General features: G+C 44.8%; 1 protein-coding gene across 3 annotated transcripts in view; it reads left to right on the top strand.

Moving 5' to 3' along the window:
* Nucleotides 1-1,544: 1,544 nt before the first annotated feature.
* Tnfrsf19 (TNF receptor superfamily member 19) overlaps nucleotides 1,545-19,206 on the top strand; it is a 99,109-nt gene continuing 81,447 nt past the window's right edge. The window contains exon 1 of one of the 3 annotated variants that reach the window (XM_006986326.4): nucleotides 1,545-1,858. The gene's annotated coding sequence lies outside the window, so the exon portion shown is untranslated. Of the gene's footprint in view, nucleotides 1,859-1,957; nucleotides 2,096-11,488; nucleotides 11,616-19,206 lie in introns of those variants that run through there. The other 2 variants (XM_016004919.3, XM_016004918.3) reach the window with 2 other exon arrangements.

Raw genomic sequence — 19,206 nt, 5'->3', positions numbered from 1 at the left:
CCTAGGAGCTGTGTAGACACAGGTGTCTCAGGGTGGCATGCAGAAGCATAACTGCCAGTTCAAGGATGTGGCTCAGTTGGTAGAGTGCCTGTCTAATAGGCGTGAAGCCCTAGGTTCCGTCCCCATAATCCCATAAACTTGGTGTAAGTGCATGCCTGGAACACCAGCATTTAGGAGGATCAAGTGTTCAAAGCCATCTTTGACTAAACAGCAAGTTTGAGGCCAGACCAGGATACTGGGGACGAAGAAGTACGATATGAGTTCTGTGTGTCTCAGGTTGAACTTGTATCAAAGAAGACTATTGACTAGGGCTTAGAGATGGAAGGCTTACCTAACATGATCAGGGCCCGGGGTCCAGCCCTGGCCACAACTGGGGAAAAAAGAAAAAAAAATCTATTGGAAACTAAACAGACCTATCTAAATGCTACACTGAACTCAAATGCTGTTCAACCCACATATTTTGCTATCAAGATTTACCCAGGATTCAGAGATGGATGGAAATGGACAGACCACAAACTGTTTTCAATCACATCAGGAAAAATGAGATGCCACCGATAAGAGAGGGAGTCACAGGAAGGAAGTGCGCTCTATTGTCCTCTGAGCGTGCCACAACAGATAGTTTTCACTGCCCTTCTGCAAACTGACCCATTTCCATCATAGAAGGGAAATCTTCCTCCCAGAATAAACAGCTCCAGGTTCAGAAAACCGCCGCATTTCCCCTGCAGTGGTTTATCCACCATTGCGGGCATTCTTAATAATGGGCAGTTTCATTTTACAAAGTGACAATGAAAAAAAGGAAAACGAGGTGGCAATTTCTTAGCTGGGTCCAAATTGTGGGTTTGTGCCTTGACTGAGCCAGAAGCTGTGGAGTGACCGGCAAGCAAATGTTCACCTTTAAGTATAACTCCTTTGTGACTTCGAATTCTCAAGAACTCTCCATGAATTATGTCTAAGAAGGAAGCATCCTTAAATCGAATTGTTTTGCTTTGTTTTGTTTTAAAGATCCCAAATTTAGATTAAGAGGTTTCTGACCCAGGTGTCCGGTGAGCATGCGGTTGTCTCCTGATAAGTTGGGGGGGGGGGGCTTTCACTACCTAATGAAGCCACTACTTGAATGACGCCATCTGTAACCATTTATTTCACCAGGAAAAGACATTTTATTAATTTTTAAAGACCTGTCACAGTGTGTGTGTGTGTGTGTGTGTGTGTGTGTGTGTGTGTGTGTGTGTGTGTTTGGTGGTGGGGATGGTGATCGTGAGGGGGTGGGGGATGGGGATCAAGCTTTTAAAAACGTTTGCCTGTGACCCTGGCTGTGTAAGGCAGGTGTTCGGAGAAACGGCCTAATTAAACACTGCTGTGGAGCTCGGCTGCGTTTCGGACACCCTGAGCTGGTGGGACTTCGTGCTTTTTGTCACAGTCTGATGCTGTCTGTCTTCGGGAATCTGCACGGGTCCGGGACCTTACCGGCCAGGAGCACAGAGGTAGCAGTCCTGATGTGTCCCTCCCAGTCAAAAGACACACTGCAGGGCTGTTGCGGGCGAGGCACAGACCAACGCGACTAGAAATCAGGCTGGCTGGCTTCTCCCGACCAGCCCCACGGCACGGCATGATGTCATGGGAGCTGCCACTCAGCGAGATGAAAGGGATGCGGCACAGCCCGCTGGCACTAGGCAGCCCCGCTGGGGCACCGCGAGAGAAAGCTGCGGATCCAGCGGCTCAGTCCAGGCCGGGGAAAGCCTGCTCTCCAGAGCCGAGGCAGAACAACGTGGCCCACGTTTAACAAAAGAACGTGTGGCCAGGGAGGCGGGAGCCCAGCTAAGAACCCGAGGGTGGCGAACTTTCTAGATCTGCGTGCCTGGTGAGTAAATTCATTCAGCCTTGGCTTTGATGAGCAGCAACTGATAGGCGATCAGATTACAGGCACTCCATCTCCCAGCTCGCCTGCCTTTGATCTGCGCGGGTAATCCATTTTCCTGGATTTGAAGTTTCGTCTGGGCTTGCGCCCACACACATTTTTTGGGAAGGTAGAAGCGTTTGGCGCGGAAGTGTTACCACGCTGCGGAAAGCGTGGGGCTGGAGCACAGGCGGGTAGCAGGTAGGCGTTTGTGTGTGGTTGGAACTTTCACTGAGTTTTTCTCGCGTGTTCAAAATAAAAATGGCTTTCTATCAACTCCCAGCAAGCATGCCTGTAGCCAAGTCCTGCACCAGGCTGCGTGCATGTGAGACTCAATTTGATTCTTGATGCAATTGTTTCGCGGTTTGCACAAGAGTTTTCGATCTGTCATGCAAATCTTACAGGCAGTAGTTGAAACAGGACAAACAACAGCCGCGCTAACTTATGTTGGAAGCAGGGTTTCAGACTGGAACTGGGCTGAAAAACGACTTTGTTTAGTAAACGGCGAGACTTTGATGAAAATTTTCTCTCTCTCTCTCTTTCTCTCTCTTTCTCTCTCTCTCTCTCTCTCTCTCTCTCTCTCTCTCTCTCTCTCTCTCTCTCTCTCTCTCTCTCTCTCTCTCTCTCTCTCTCTCTCTCCCCCTCTCTCCCTCCCTCCCTTCCTTTTCTTCCCTCCCTCCCTCCCTCTCTCTCCCTCCCTCTCTCTCCCTCCCTCCCTCTGTCTCTGAACAAAACTCATCTCTGGCAATACTATCAGTTTATTCTCCGGCCTCCAAGATAAGAATCTATCACACGTGTGTCCTTGCCATTTGCATTCCCAAGGGAACCTCTGCAAGGCATTTAGGATTGAAGCCTTTCAAGTGCAAAGCGGAAGAATTCAGAAACAGTGAGGGCCAGGCTGCCCTAGGTTTGGCTAAAAATACTCAGTCAGTCTCTGTAACCTTTGAAAATAGCCGGAGCTTTGTTTACAGAAACACTCACGAGGTTAATATTCTTAAATTAACATTTACTCTAAATATATAGTGACAGCTGTTGTGAGTTACAGTTTGCCAACTGTTTACCAAAACTATCTGGCAATCAACAGTTATTATGTTACATGAAGTATTTTAGCCACATTTTCACTTCAATTAGTGCCTTAGAAAACCAAATTATACAGGGCACCGAGCTTGCCAGTTAACTGCTAGTTGTGAATTCATCACTTCTACATACACACACACACACACACACACACACACACACACACACCCCTCTGCGCTGAGCTGCAGGCACTCAGGACAGTGGGAATCAGCTCTGTACCCACACTGGTCTGTTCTAATATTCTGGCTCCAGGTTTATCTGGTAAAATACTTGATTATTGTCATAATGGCTTGTTTTATGTTAGCTGGGGACGAGGAAATGTAAATAAGAATTCTGATGAGAGGTCTAGAGACTCACTTTATTTTGTGATTAATTTTTCTGATCCAACTAATTAAATTACTTTCACAACGTCCCTCCTGATAATAGGGCACTTTACATGTTTGGGTTAATGTTAAAACCTTAAGAACCATGAAGCAAGACTATTTAGAATCACTGTAGTTACTGTGTTTAGAATGTATCAGTAGGAATTGAGCCCAAGGTTCTAACTTGTGTTCAATTGCACCAGGACATTTGCTTTTTTAAAAATTGTTTCTTTCTTTCTTTCTTTTCTTTTTTCTAAAAGGGGGTGCTGCCAATCATACTTACCACAGCCTGATTTTTAAACCTTTGATTAAAAGGTTCTCTCCAAATAATAATAATAAAAATAATAAAAGCGGTGCTTTAAAAGTAATAGCAGAGGTAGTGTGCTTGGAATGTGCTGTCTTGGTTCAGTTGTGGAGCTCTGGGAGCATTCTAATGACTGTTTATTCTGCTGCTAGGTTCATTTTAACAAACAGACTCTCCTCAGCGCAAAACAAAGGGGAGAATTAGCAATTATCTGATTTATTTAGGCTTTGTAGAAAACTAGCTTGGGCAAGTCAAGTCCTTGACAATCCACTTCAGTGCCTGAATTAATTCAGTTAATTGTTTACTCCTTGTGTCTTTGTTGGGAACTGAAACCTAGCGCATTTGGTTTTAAAGGGAAGACTCTTCCTATGGCACAGGGGTGCTTCAAAAGGCCTTTCTTAATTAATGACCACAGATGCCCCTGCTGGGGATTTAGTAGATATGCCCATGACAGCTCTCCCTTACAATATTCCAGTTTTTACAAAGCATTTCCTATCTTTTGCTTCAATGGCTGCTTTGTTCCTGCAGAAAGGCCAAGGCTTCAAAGGACTCTTCCAGTCCTGATGCTGCTACTAATTAGCTCTGTGACCTTAAGAGGGCCTGCACGCCGTGTGAAGTGAGGGCCTTGACGCAATCGTTTTCTTTTCCTGGAATGAACGCCACTGGAATAGCTGCAGCCCTTTCACATATGGGGAAACTGAGACCCGAGAGTGCGCTCTGCCTTTCCTAAGTCCATGGCTGAGCCGGCATGGTCCACTTTCCAGTTGCTTAAATGAATGTGCTAGGGGGCCGACCAGAGAGCAATGTGGGTTTGAAAGGTAGAAATAGCCACTTCCTACTACCTACTATAATCCCTTCCTTTGTTCCCATGAGAGATATGTCAACTGGATCTGTTGGAACACTTCCCAACCCTTCCTCTGCTTCTGTTTTTCTAAGTATTTCGGAGTTGTCAAAAGACTCGCAGCCATCGTTTCCTTCTACTATATATATATGTGTGTGTGTATATATATATATATATATATATATATATATATATATATATATATACACACACACACACACACACACACACACACACATGTTTAGTTTTTTGAGAATGGCCTTGTGCTCCTGTTCTGCCTCCACTTCCCAAACGCTGGGATCACAGATATTCACCACTATGCCCGTCCTCCTTAACAATTAAAATAATTCTCATTTATCAGTGATCTATGGAAAATGTATGCTAGATTGGGGGGGGGAGGAGAAAGACTATATATAGACGTTGACATTATACAAACACATCTCTGTGTGTTTTTTAAAAATTGGTATTTCCTTAGGAGGTGTCAATAGGGTCCATGAAAAGTTTAATAGCTAATTAAAAACCACTACTAAAAACGAAGATTTGCCATGGGATTTTGTGGAAGTTCAGTTTGTAAATTCAATACAGCTTCACATATGATGGGTTAGCCTGCCCCACTTAAGTGTATTGAGAATCATGATGTGCATTCTCGTGAACTCTTTTGCTTTCTTGGAAAAATTTTGTTGTAAAAAATTTTAATTTGGCTATTGATTAAATCTTATACCTGTCTATTGCTTTCAAAGCCAAATAGCTAGCTGTCCTTTGTATTCTTTCTTTTTTTTTAAGATTTATTTTTATTTATGTGTGGGGTGGAGTGTATGTCTGTGTGTGTGTACCACATGTGTGCTGCGGCCAGAAGAAGGCGCTGGATCCTAGGGCCAGGTTTAGAGGTGGTTGTGAGCCACTAACATGACCTAGGTTCTGGGACCTAAACTTGGGTTCTTTGGAAGAGCAGGAAGTGCTCTTAACTGATACACCACTTTCTAGTCTCTTTTGTACTATCTGTCATCAATCTTATAAAAGTTCATGTAAATCTTTATGGATTGTTACTTCCATTTATTATTTCACTAGTTATTGATGTAATAATATCAAGCATTTCAGCCACATGAATAGTATATTTTAAAAACGTTATCATTTAAATAAACAACTAATAAAATTGTGACTCCCCCCATTATATGCAGAGGAAAAGTGAGTTTGAGAGGAGTTGAATTACAAGTTCAGGGTCACAGGATTAATTCAGTAGAGTGCAAGCGTCTATCTAACTTCAAATCTTACATCCTTTGTTCTCAGGCTAGGCTGTTCCTCCAGTTACATAAAGCTGAACTCCACTGTGAGCAAACACTGTACCTAAGATTTTGGCCAAAACAAACAAAACAAAATGGGTTCTATTTTTTTTGTCTTTCTTTAGACATTTTTTATAAGAATTAGCTGGCCTAGACTCTCAAGTCCTAAAGGGACTCAAAACATAAACCTTTCCTTTAAGAGTGAACTGAACTCAGGCACCCATCGCCACTGGCTGCTCAGACACTGTAATGGCCATGCCACTTTAGGGCATTCCGGGAAAACTTAGCATTCTGTGCTCCTCTAAAGAGGATTCCTTAACTTTTATGCATCTGCCTTAGAGGACTGGATAAGATGAATGAGAAGAGGAAAGAGGAAGGCTCCCAGGTGTGTTCTGTGTCTTCACAACCCCTTCAGCGTGCCTTCCAAAACCGCTCTTGTGGATGGAGTTGGCTTGCCCAAGGCTCACATCCTAGATTGAGAAGCCGCTTACTATCTATCACCCATGGTGACTTCAGTCTTTGACAAGAATGGAAGGAGAGGCCAGGAGGAGGAGGTCAAGTGACCTTAAGAAGTTTTTTCTTCCAACAATAATACGCTTTCTTCCATCCTGTTAGCTGTCTCCAGTATACCAGTAGCCCAACAGCCTTACACTGTGGGCTGTGGCCCAGCCAGCCTATTCCTCAATCTAGCCTCCTGTGGAGAAGGCACAGAGCAGAGTGAGTGGATGGTCATCTACTTGGGGGTTAGAGGTCATGAACTTTAGAGTATCATTCAAAGGGCTCCAACTTGAAACAAGTTTGCCCTGTGAACGTCACAAGGTTGACTAAACAGCCTCTTTCCCCTTGGTGTAGATGTTAGTGGTATGGTCAAGATTATGTTAGAATTCGGGGAGCCCAGAAGTTGATCCTGGCTTGATTATTAACTTACTGTATGACTTTGAACATGACTTCCATCTCTGGGCTTCAGGACTCCTGACTTCCCACTCTAATTGGCAGCAGTGGTTGTTAAAAATACTTGTACAGCCGGGTTTGGAGTTCCACCCCTACTTTATTGCTTATATTTACAAACTTGTTTATTATCCTTTGAGAGTCTCCCTTCTGAATTAATGAATTCAGTAATTATTTAAAGTACATTTTGTTTATTTTGTGTACATGTGTATGCGGCAGGGTGGGGGTGGTGAGCACGCACCACATCTCGTGTGTGTGTGTGTGTGTGTGTGTGTGTGTGTGTGTGTGTGTGTGTGTAGCTCAGAGGACAGCTTGCTTGAGCTGGTCCTCTCCTTCTACCATGAAGGTCCTGGGGCTCAAACTTGGTAGCTAAGCTTCTTGATGCCATTCATTCAACTGATTTTTTTTTTTTTTGTTTTTGTTTTGGTTTTTCGAGACAGGGTTTCTCTGTGTAGCTTTGTACCTTTCCTGGAACTCACTTGGTAGCCCAGGCTGGCCTCGAACTCACAGAGATCCGCCTGGCTCTGCCTCCCGAGTGCTGGGATTAAAGGCGTGCGCCACCACCGCCCGGCTCATTCAACTGATTTTTAATAAACATCTACTGTGTCCCATGTGCTGTGAACTAAGCTGATGAGAACCCACTGCTTTCATGTAACTAGCATTCTAGTCCATTTTCCTGTGGAATCATGCTTTCTAGTGGAAACCCCAGGAGTCAGGCAGCTTTCCGTGAGCAATGAACAATGCCAGTGAGCCAACCACGCAGTGAGCGGTCATCCCTGAAACGATCCCCCAAGAAATGTTACTCCAATACTTCCCATTTTGGGTGAAAAGATCCTAAACAAGTGTGTTCTGTGACACTTGGATGTTGCCAGACCTAGATGGAGAAGCCAAGCATAGGCTATGGCTGTGGTGGCATGTGCTACTTAGCCCAGTACTCCAGAGGCAGGGCTGGGAGATGCTGCAGACTCAGGGCGAGCCTGGTTTGCTTGGTGGATTCCAAACCAGCCAGCGCTATGCACTGACACACAGGACCCTGTCTCAGACGATAACAACAAAACCCACCTTAAATCTAATCTGAAAAACAGTAGCTCTTACGAGATCCGCACAGCAACTTGGCTTTTCCACTTACAGTCTTAAACGGTTGATAAGATCCAGTGCTTAGCGAGAGGAAAATGTTCCCAGCCCTAATTCAAAGCACAAGTTTCATTCTGAAGGAGCTGAGCGACCTCTTCTCTTTCTCTCTGTTTTCGACAGCGTCTCACTGTGTGGCCCAGGCTGACTTTGAACTTACAACCTTCCTGCCCCAGCCCATCGTTGACCTCACACTCAGCTTGTGATTCTTCTGGGAGGACCATTGGTGCTCAGTTGTGAGCCTTAGTGCTCACACAGTGCTATTGTTGGGTCGTACAAACACGTAAGCGAAGCAAAGGGGAGACCCCTGTTGAACTTGACGGCCATCTAAGGGCTAGAATGCAGAGTTTAGTGTCCCATTGTCAGTTGGTATTTCAGTAATTCACTGTCATTTATTGACCAATGTCCTGCCTGTGAACGGTGCCATTTACCAAGTATGTGCTCTGTGCCAAGTACTAGCCCAGGAGTTTTAATACCTGGTGTTATTTTTCAACCTCCAGTGAAGTGACTTGTTTTACAGATGAAGGGAAATATCCAGTGGTTAACTACTCCAAGGTCATGCAACCATTGGGTGCCAAGTTGGCATTGAGACCAGATTGTTTGATCCCGAAGCCTTGTGTGTTCACAGTTGGGTCCCTCTGCATGGTGAGCTAACAAGCTAACTGGCAAGATCAATCAGACACGTGAAAGGATCCAAGAACTAATGAGCTGAATAATGGGTTGCTGTCTCGGAGTACAACAGGAGGTCAGACAGGACAGCAGGACTCGGCTGGAGTCGGAGAAGGTAGTTCCTGGCCGGCAGATCAAATTCCACCAAAAACCATTTAGCTAGCTAGCATCTGTGCGAACGGTCGATGCTATCAGAGGCACAAGCTGGAGCGAAACCTGCCTCTTCTCTGGAAGCGTTTGAACTCCTTGAGGAAGAATGCTCAGGCCACAGATCCTCTTGCCACAAGGACTGTGACAAGTGCTTAATTACCACAAAGCTTGGGGGGGGGGAGTCGAGTTGAGGATTAGAGGGGAATGTGGGGGGTCAAGACTTCCTGAAATATGAGAAAAGAGTCAGGGAGGTAAGCAAGATGCATGGGCATGATGAGGAAGCTTCCAGAGCTCAGAAAGGGCAAATTCAGGACACAGTTGAGGCCAGGCAAGCAGACCAGTTTGGTCAGAATATAAAGCGAGAGCTCTAGAGGCAGATAAGGCTGTACGTGTGGGTGGAGCCGAAATGTGGAAATCTTTACATGCTAATCCAAGGAGTATAGAAGTGCCTTCTCCCAACAGTGGCAGCTCCGAAAGACAGACCACAGGCTGGAGGACTATGGTCCATATTCCAGAGGATTGGGGGTAGGGGGTGGGGGTGGGGAGACACTGTACTGTGGAGGAGAGGTAGGCAGGAGGTAAAGGAACAAGAAGATTACATGCCAGAGATCTTGCAAAGGAAGAAGCAGAGGTTTAGTTTGGTAAAGATGAACTGGCTATATACTCTGTGAGGCTCTGGGCTATCAAGAAGGTAAGACATGGCAGTGGTGGTGCACGCTTTTAATCCCAGCACTCAGGAGGCAGAGCCAGGCGGATCTCTGTGAGTTCGAGGCCAGCCTGATCTACAGATAAGATCCAGGACTGGCACCAAAGCTACACAGAGAAACCCTGTCTCAAAAAAACAAAAAACAAAACAAAACAAAAAGTAAGGCACATCATCAAGAGTCAGGGAAAGAAAGAAACACTATAGGGATTGGGGATTGCTTCACTATGTTAGAAGGGTGCTCAGGAGTGTTAGTGCTACACAGGTCACGGACAAGCACTCATGCCATTCAAATAAAGTCAAGCACATTCACACTGTAAACCACCCACGAATAAATCATTCTGGGTGTATTATATTCAAAGTCTCTACTTTAAAGTTGACTCTTGCGGGCTAGGGAGATGGCTTAGTGGTTAAGAGCACCAACTGCTCTTCCAGAAGACCCAGGTTCAATTCCCAGCACTCACATGACAGTTTACAACTCTCTGCAACTCCATTTCCAGGAGACCTGACACCCTCATACATACAGACATACAGACATATAGGCAAAAACATCAATACACATAAAATAAAAATTAAAACAAAAAAAAAGTTGGCATTTGGGCTGGAGAGATGGCTCAGAGGTTAAGAACACTGGCTGTTCTTCCAGAGGTCCTGAGTTCAATTCCCAGCACCCACATAGTGGCTCACAACCATCTGTAATGAGATCTGGCTCCCTCTTCTGGCCTGTGGGGATACATGAAAACAGAACATTGTATACATAATAAATAAATAAATCTTTATTTAAAAAAAAGTTGACTCGTAAGAATGGTAAGGTTTTCTTCACAGGTGCCAGTACTCCACCGTGTTGTTTGCAGTGTGGGGTCATAAGCTCAGTTTTGGGAGATTAATGATAAAAGCCACTCACTTGTACATTCACTCAACAAGATATCCATTGAGGTTCTAAGAAGCAAATTTCATGCCAAGAGAGGCACAGTTGACTTAAGGAAGGTCATGTCAACAAAGAAAACGGCAATGTACCTCTGCATCAAAGTTGTGCACAGTTCCTTGGATGTGAAGGACTTTACCCACCAAAGCAATCACTGACCATGTAGGACAGTGATGGCTTAATTCCTGTAGCACAGCACAGATCTAGTTTTTTTTTTTTGTTTTGTTTTGTTTTTTTGGTTTTTTGAGACAGGGTTTCTCTGTGTAGTTTTGGTGCCTGTCCTGGATCTCACTCTGTAGACCAGGCTGGCCTTGAACTCACAGAGATCTGCCTGGATCTGCCTCCCGAGTGTTGGGATTAAAGGCATGCGCCACCGCTGCCTGGCCTGGATCTAGTTTTAATATGAAGTGAATACTGCTCTCCCCCTATTCCTAAACGCTCAATCTAAGGCTGGGAATTATGAACATTACCTGTCACACAGCAGAGGGAAACCACTGAGCCTGGACCTGCCTTCTGCTATGTCCCCTTCCCAGGTTTAATGGTGACCCTAGTCCCTTGGCAGTCTGGCATCCCAGGGCTGGTTCCTGGAGGTATCATGCACCCAGCTGGTCCTGTTTGTGATCTGAGTCCTAACAGTATTCAGTGACCCAAGCTGAGGGGGGGGGGGGGGGGTCACAACTGTGAACTAGCCATCACCTTCTCTGGCCTCTTCTTTCTATAAACAAACAGGCTCTGGGTGGGATGTGCTCTGGCAAGGGAAAAGCTCAGGGATCCTAGGGAAATTTCCTGGAGGGGAAAGAAAGCCTCCTTTCCTGCTCCTAACGAAACCTGATGGTCTTAGTTCCCCTACCTAGTCTTCCCCTGTTCATCCTGCATCCACTGGCCTAAGCAGCCTGTTGCGGGTGAACCCATAACTAGAGTCCAGGGCAGGGGTTGGGAAAGCCAAGGTATGCCTGGCCATAGCTGTGGAGGCAAGTGAGACCCAAGGAGTGTCAGGACCTGGGTAGGGGCATGGTGACATATTAGAGGCGGGGCGCCGTCAGTGGGAGTGGCTAGGTTTGGGCTGGGAATTTGGTGAGGTACCTGGATTAGATTTCTAGCTCCACAGGAACTAACTAGGGCCATAGTGAGATTCTGGGAGGAGAGCATGATCCGGGGGGCGGAGCTGCCGGCCAGCAGGGGCGGGGCGGGTTCCGGCAGCGGCGGTTGCCGGGCTACGGAGCAGAGTGGCAGCAGGGCTGCTCTGGATCCCGGTGCAACCTAGTGCCTGCACCCTGCGCTGCCCCATCCTCGGACTGCAGTCGGGCGCTGCTGGGCAGGACAAGGGGAAGGTAGGTGCCTCTGCAACTGGGACTGCAGCGCTGCGGGGCCCAGCTGGCCTGGGGGGGATCTGAGCCGAGGGGAGGCGGCTGCTTGAGGAAGGAGGGCTCACACGCACGTGCGGGGAGAATCGCCCAGGACAGCCAAGTCACTTGAGGGGGCCAAAGCGTGAGTGACAGGACTTAGCTAGGGTCTAGTCTGTGAAGGATGTGTTTGCAAGGCACATGTGCGTGTGTGTGCAGTTCGCGCCTAGCCCACCCACCCTCTCGCTTGTCCCCCGTCCCCGGGCGGGCACCCGGAGCCCCCAGCTGGCGCCCATGCCCTACTGCGCAACTGCGGCCGGGAGGGCCAAAGGGGAACGTTTAGAAGATCCGTCTGTATGTAGCCCAGAATCATTCTCATTCCGTGCAAAAAAGGATTCTTGAATGCCCGAGTTGCTAGTGCATATGAGCAGAGCATGTCAGGGATCGGAGGAGAGGAGCCAGCTCTCACCGGCAAGTCAGCGCCCCCTTGCCATTTCATGAACTAAGAGTTTAGTTACATTATTTCATTATTTTATTCTGTTATTTCATGGGGGGGGGGGTCTCCTCTTTTAGCTCAGGCTGGGCCCAAACTTTTGGTGCTCAGGCTGGCCTTGAACTGAATCCCCCTGCCTCAGCCTTCCGATACTGGGATTACCGGATGTGTTCTTGGATTTCAAGTTTGGCGGCATCCAAAACCTGTGATCAGTTTGAATAGTAGTAAACTAACCACTAAGCCTATAATAATAGGACGCAGTTGGTAAACAAAGCTATAACCACTGGTGGGTATTTCTCTAAGTGAAACAGTTTAATTCAATTTATTTATGAAGATGCGTTTTTTGTTTGTTTTTTACTTCAGCGACATGTCCTTTGACACACAGGGAATGGGTATTGTTAGACACAGCTTATGTAAACAGAAGAACTTATTTTTGTGTTGTCATTTGATGAGCACTTCTTATATGCACAAGGAGGATTGTATTACATTAGTTTGGGATTTGCTTGGGATATTTTCTGTGGAGGAAGATATGTACCTAGAGGGATGAAGAATTAAGTACTAATGTAGAAGACAGTTTTGAAGTATTCAGAGGGATAGGTAACAAAAACGAATGTTTCTTTGCATGTGGACTTGGTGTGAAAGGAATATCACAAATATAAAGAAATACAAAATATAAAAGTGTGTTGTGAAAATATTGCCTTAGCATTAATGCATGAAGCGTTATCATAAGCTCTGTAAGTTCTTTTTAATCGATGAAAATGTCTTATGACGTCTACTTTATTACCGGCGCTCCATGGCTTTATTGACTTTAGAATTTTCTTTTCCATAGTAAATGTTAACTCTTGAGATGGTATGCTAGTACTTTCTGAGACAATTGTAGAAACTGTTCCTTTGGTGGGAGTGACTAATGACAAGTCCAGGCTAGATTTTAATCTGAAGCCAACAGATATGAACTCTTATGCACTGGAAATGGCAGTAACTACAGTGTAAAATGCCTTTCCCAGGAAAAGACTTGTACAAGGGACATTGCTGATGTGCAAGCAGTGTGTGTGTGTGTGTGTGTGTGTGTGTGTGTGTGTGTGTGTGTGTGTGTGTTAGACATGTGGAGGCCAGGGGACAATTGAATATCTTTATTACCATTTGCTTTTATCCCCTTGGGACATGACCTCTCACTGAACCTGAAGATTGTTCTTTCAGGTAAACTACCAGAGAGCCGTGGTCCACCTGTCTCCGATCCTCACACTGGGTTATAGGGAGTTGTGCCCAGGCTTTGTTTTTTAATGTAGGTGCTAGGAATCCAAACTCAGATCTTCGTGTTTGTGGAGCAAACACTCTTCCCTACTGAGCCATCTCCCAGACTCCTACAAAAAGTTTAAAACTATTTTTAACCTTTACTTTTACTTTATGTATGGGTGTATGGGTGTTTTGCTTGCATGTATGTGTAATATGTGCATGTGGTACCTGCAGAGGCCAGGAAATGCACTGGAGTTACAGATGGTTGAGAGCTGCCATGTGGGTGCTGGGAATTAAACTCTGGTCCTCCAGAAGAGCAACCAGTGCTCTTAAGTGCTCTTAACCACTACTGAGCCTTATTTCTAGCCCCTGAAAAGAGTTTTTAACACCTCAAAACAAAAATCCCAGGAAGTCAATGCAGATGATGAAATGATTCAGAACTTAATTGGTGTATATTTCAGCACAAAGATAATGAATGACTTCGACTGGCATTGTGTGTGATTTGGCATGTTCTTAGTACATTAATGGAATTTACTAGTCCCAGCACTTAGGAAATTGAAAGCGGGTTTGAGACTTTAAAAACTAAAGTGAGGAATTGTGGTAACATTCACGAGAATTTCCTTCTCCTTTACTTATTTAAATCTCTGAACCCGGGCCGACTCTAGTTCAGTTCTCTAGCCCAGTTCCACCCCAAACTTAACCTCAGTCGGAAAGCTCCATGCATCTGTAATCACAAAATTCCAAATTGTTTTAAATCTGACAAACCAGCATTAAAAAATCATGGGTTTAAAATTGTAGACAAAATCAAGTTCCACCAGTGCTGAATCTGGTTGACTAAGAGTGTCCTCCTAGAATAAGGGTACACTCCAAATGAGTCAGCAGCTGCCAGAGAGTGGGCAGAGGCCACAGAACAGTTAAATACATGTGTCCCGCAGCAGGTGACTAGTGGATGTCCATAGGCTTTGTAAAGGAAACTCCAGCAGTAGAAAAAGATAAACAAGGCCATAGGAACAGAATTGCCTCTGGTTAGCAGGCTGAGCATGGAGTTCATTCATCATACTTTATTTGTTGGAAGTGTTTACATTTGAAAGTAAGATGTTTAAACAGGACTGGGTTATCTTCTAGTCCACACATCACAAAGCATATACTTTTTGAACTATAGGATTAAAACCCAAGGTTTAAAAAGAAAAGAGTCATCTATCAGCAGTCATTATTGAGCTTCTCTAAAAAAAAAAAAGTTTGGATGGCTCTCATGAGGAAATTCTGAATGAACGGAGACAGCCTGATGGCCTAGGAAGAAGGGCACTCCAAATGGTATAAAGACGCTTTGGAATCTACCCAGGCTTCCTTCCAAAATAAAAATTTAAACAGCTGTGGCGTAGGGATGGCTGTGTACAGTCCTGAGAGCAACTGTCCTCTGAGCACACATCGTCGATGATGCTGTGATTGTTGTATTGTATCTTAGGATAAACATTCAACACATTTCAGGAAAAGGTCATGATTTACTAACTGCATATTTGTTGGGTGGACATCTTGAGAATTCTGACTTTTCCCTAGAGCGAACATGATTGAGTTTACAACTCAAGAGGTAAAAAGAATTCATTTGAGGAAAGTCTACTGTAGGTTAATTCTGTTAAAAACAAAGCAAACTGAGCTAGAAGCCTGATGGTGCCCCCTGGTTAATTTCAACTTTGTTGTGTTGAAAATGGGCAGAAAATCTTAAGGCGTGTAGAGTGTTTAGTCGCAAACATTTTGTTATTTGGAAGACACACAGTGTGCACACTCCTCTCAACCCTTATGCACCTCTGCAAGCTCCCTAGGCTGCCAGGGATGTCGGCTCCCTTGTGTGAATAAGGAGTTTCTGAATACACTGACGTTGAGGTTCAGAATAGCCACAGGCTGAGGCTTATTGTCCTATTTGAAAATGGTGTCCTAAATTTCTGTTTTTTCTTCTGTTAGCATGTGGGACTCAGTGTTTCTAAGCCACTGCTCCCTGGTCACAATGTAAGCATTTGCATTTATTACATGGGCCTCATTTCCACGGCGATTTTTTTTTTCATTTTTTATTGTTAAGAGATTTTCTATTCATTTTACATACCAACCACAGATTCCCCTCTCCTCCCTCCTCCCACGCTCAGCCTTCCCCCACAACCCACCCCCCCATTCCCACCTCCTCCAAGGCATACTGACTCCATGGGGAGTCAGTAGAGTCTGGTACATTCAGTTGAGGCAGGTCCAGGTCCCTCCTCCCTGCACCAACGCTGTGCAAAGTGTCTCACCATAGGTACTAGGCTCCAAAAAGCCTGCTCATGCACCAAGGACAGGTCCTGATCCCACTGCCTGGGGGCTCCCTAAACAGTTCAAGCTAAACAACTGTCTCGCCTATCCAGAGGGCCTAGTCCAGTACCATGGGGACTCCTCATCTATTGGTCCACAGTTCATGCATTTCCACTAGTTTGGCCGGCCATCTCTATACATTTTCCCATTATGATCCCTTGCTCATAGAATCCCTATTCTTTCTTATCAGTTGGACTCCTGGAGCTTAGCCTGGCACCTTGCTTCTACAGTGATTTTTATTAGCAGTAAACTTGTGGATTTGCTTTATTGTGGTCCTATTTCTTTAGTGTTTTATCTTGTTGCACATTAGAAAAATTCACGGGTTGAACACTGATTTGATACATAATATTGTTATATTTTTACTACATGAAAACTTACCTGTTCTATCCACTTCATCTGTGGGTTAATAAATAGTTTTCAAGAGCTAGAAAAATAGGGACTGAGTGTGGTGGCTTGTACTTACACATTCTGTAATAGGAAGAATGAGGCAGGAGGTTTGCTGTGAGTTTGCCCTACAGAGTGACACTCAATCTCAAAAACCTAAAATAAAATAAAGAAAACTACATGATTTAGTCTGTGAAAGATTATGCAGAGTATTCTAAGCATCTCTAGATTTGTATGCTTTGAAAATTTACCAGATTAAATATAAAGACGGTTCTCTGAAGTGTTACTTATTGTTTGAGCTAAGATGATAAATATCAGCTTTTCCTTCTTAGAGGCTAACTGAGGTTGATCATCCCTAGCCCAGAAATCCAGAATCTGAAATTTGCCAAAATCTTAGCCCTGTATCCAAGAATGAGTTCCTGACCTGGAGTTTGTCTTCCACAGTCACTATATTTCAGTCTTATGTCATATTGCTATATATTTTTCACTTACATTACCTCATCCCTTACAACTCTAAGAGATAAATATTATCACCCAGGTGGTGGTGGCTCACACACATGCCTTTAATCCCAGTACTTGGAAGGCAGAGGCAGGAGAATCTTTGAGTTCCAGCACGGCCAGGGCTATATAGAACAAAGAACAAAAACAAAGAACAAAAACAAAAACAAAGCCCAACAAAATACTATCTCTAATTTATTCTTCATTTAGCATATATCAGGTACATACTCTGTGTGAGTTACAATCCTGCACTGAAATTGATGTCCTGGCCTTTAAGTCTCCAGACCCTGACTGGGGGCAAACACACGTGGCTGGTAGGTGATCGGATATGGGAAGGGATCCCAGCAACACAGTAAAAAGGGGAGATGAGAAAACAGTGTGTTCTGACATGTGAAGGACAACCCATGCTTGGCTCTGGTTCATCTCACCTCAATATGGGCCCAGGCCTGACAGATCGGCTAATGTCAAGTAAGTCCTTCATAACACTGAAAATTACTTTTAAAAACCCAAGCACTGGGCCTGGAGAGGTGCCTCAATACTTAAAAGCATTTGTTGCCCTTGCAGAGGACCTGAATTCAGTTACCAAGCACCCACATGGCAGCTCTTGGAACTGCCAGTAACTCCAGCACCAGGAGATCTAACACCCTCTTCTGACCTCCAAAGGTACCAGGCACACACATGGCACACATCCATGAGTGCAGGTAAAACACTAGCTAACACACATAAAGAATGAGTATTTTTTTAAAAGCCCACGTATTGCCTTACCTAAAGAAAGTGTTTGCTAGAGACCAAGAAAGAGAAGTAAGCAGCTATGAATGCTGGGAGGTTCAGTCCAAGGTACATCACACCAAAGTACCCAGGCTACATTCATGGGGTTTGACAGTTAAGCTGGGGCAGACATTGGTTTAGGAACTGCTCTACAGGTCTGTTCAGCCTGGCAGACTGAGAGTCTCCTGGACATTGCTCTCCTGAGCTGCTGCCTCTAAGGCCCCTTTGCCCATGTACACATGGCACAGGTTTTTTTGTTTTATTTCCAACAAGTGCCAGCGGTGTGCATCTACAGCACCTGTTGTATTTCTGTCCCTGCCAAGCTAGGCCGGTGGGGACATATCTGCATTAGTACCCATTCCCATAAATGAGCAAGCTGAGTGGCTTTGTGTGTAAGAGCCTCTAGAGTGCGGCTGGCGAGATGTGTGCCAGCTCTGCACATTGGATTCCTGTACCTTGGCATTCTGGCCTAGATCTGATACCAGGAGCCTGCTTAGTGTGGCTGCAGTCAGGCATCTGGGCAGGACTGCTTCTTCTGAAGTGCCAGCTAGGGGCAGTTTCTCTGCACCTGTTCTGTAGAAGTGAATGCTGGGTGGTTAGAAGGTGTTTCCAGCATGGACATTTTGATAAACTATAGAATCTTCCGACTTACAGGCTATTATACAGGAACACAGCAACTTGTATTTCTGGAGCTTGATGAGTTGATGTCAGATACACGGAACCCCGAAACATAAATGCAGATTATTTGTCTTTGAGCAGAACCCTGAATGCAAAATTTTGAAAACAATTTCACAAATAGCCTTTTTATTGCCTTGATTTTGTTTTACTTTAAATATTATAAACACTAGTTATTTCATTACAGTTTTCTTTTTTTTAATTTTTTAAATTTATTTTATTTTATTTTACAATACCATTCAGTTCTACATATCAGCCATGGGTTCCCCTATTCTCCCCCCTCCCACCCCCTCCTCTTACTCCCAGCCCACCCCCCATTCCCACCTCCTCCAGGGCAAATCCTCCCCCGAGGACTGCGATCAACCTGGTAGACTTAGTCCAGGCAGGTCCAGTCCCTTCCTCCCAGACTGAACCAAGTGTCCCTGCATAAGCTCCAGGTTTCAAACAGCCAACTCATGCAATGAGCACAGGACTTGGTCCCACTGCCTAGTTGCCTCCCAAACTGATCAAGCCAATCAACTGTCTCACCTATTCAGAGGGCCTGATCCAGCTGGGGGCCCCTCAGCCTTTGGTTCATAGTTCATGTGTTTCCATTCATTTGGCTATTTTTTTTCAATAATTGAGTAAAACCAAAATTTATTATAAGCCACAGTCATCCTAGGGACCGCCATGCTATAAATATAGCCTCCATGATTCTATGGGTTGTGGTCTGATTGTTCTTTATTTTATATCTAGAATCCACTTATGAGTGAGTACATACCATGACTGTCTTTCTGGGTTTGGGTTACCTCACTCAGGATGATTTTTTCTAGTTCCATCCATTTGCCTGCAAATTTCATGCTTTCATTGTTTTTCTCTGCTGAGTAGTACTCCGTTGTGTATATGTACCACATTTTTTTTCATCCATTCTTCCGTTGATGGGCATCTAGGTTGTTTCCAGGTTCTGGCTATTACAAATAGTGCTGCTATGAACATAGCTGAGCATGTATCTTTATAGTATGAATCAGCATTCCTTGGGTATATGCCCAAGAGTGGGATGGCTGGGTCTTGAGGTAGTTCAATTCCTAATTTTCTGAGAAACTGCCATATTGATTTCCACAGTGGTTGTACAAGTTTACATTCTCACCAACAGTGGAGGAGTGTTCCCTTTGCTCCACATCCTCTCCAACATTGACTGTCATTGGTGTTTTT

Source organism: Peromyscus maniculatus, chromosome 9 (assembly GCF_049852395.1).
Source record: "Peromyscus maniculatus bairdii isolate BWxNUB_F1_BW_parent chromosome 9, HU_Pman_BW_mat_3.1, whole genome shotgun sequence".
Taxonomy (NCBI): domain Eukaryota; kingdom Metazoa; phylum Chordata; class Mammalia; order Rodentia; family Cricetidae; genus Peromyscus; species Peromyscus maniculatus.
The sequence above is the reverse complement of the archived record's forward strand: the minus strand, read 5'-3'. Positions and strand labels throughout refer to the sequence as shown.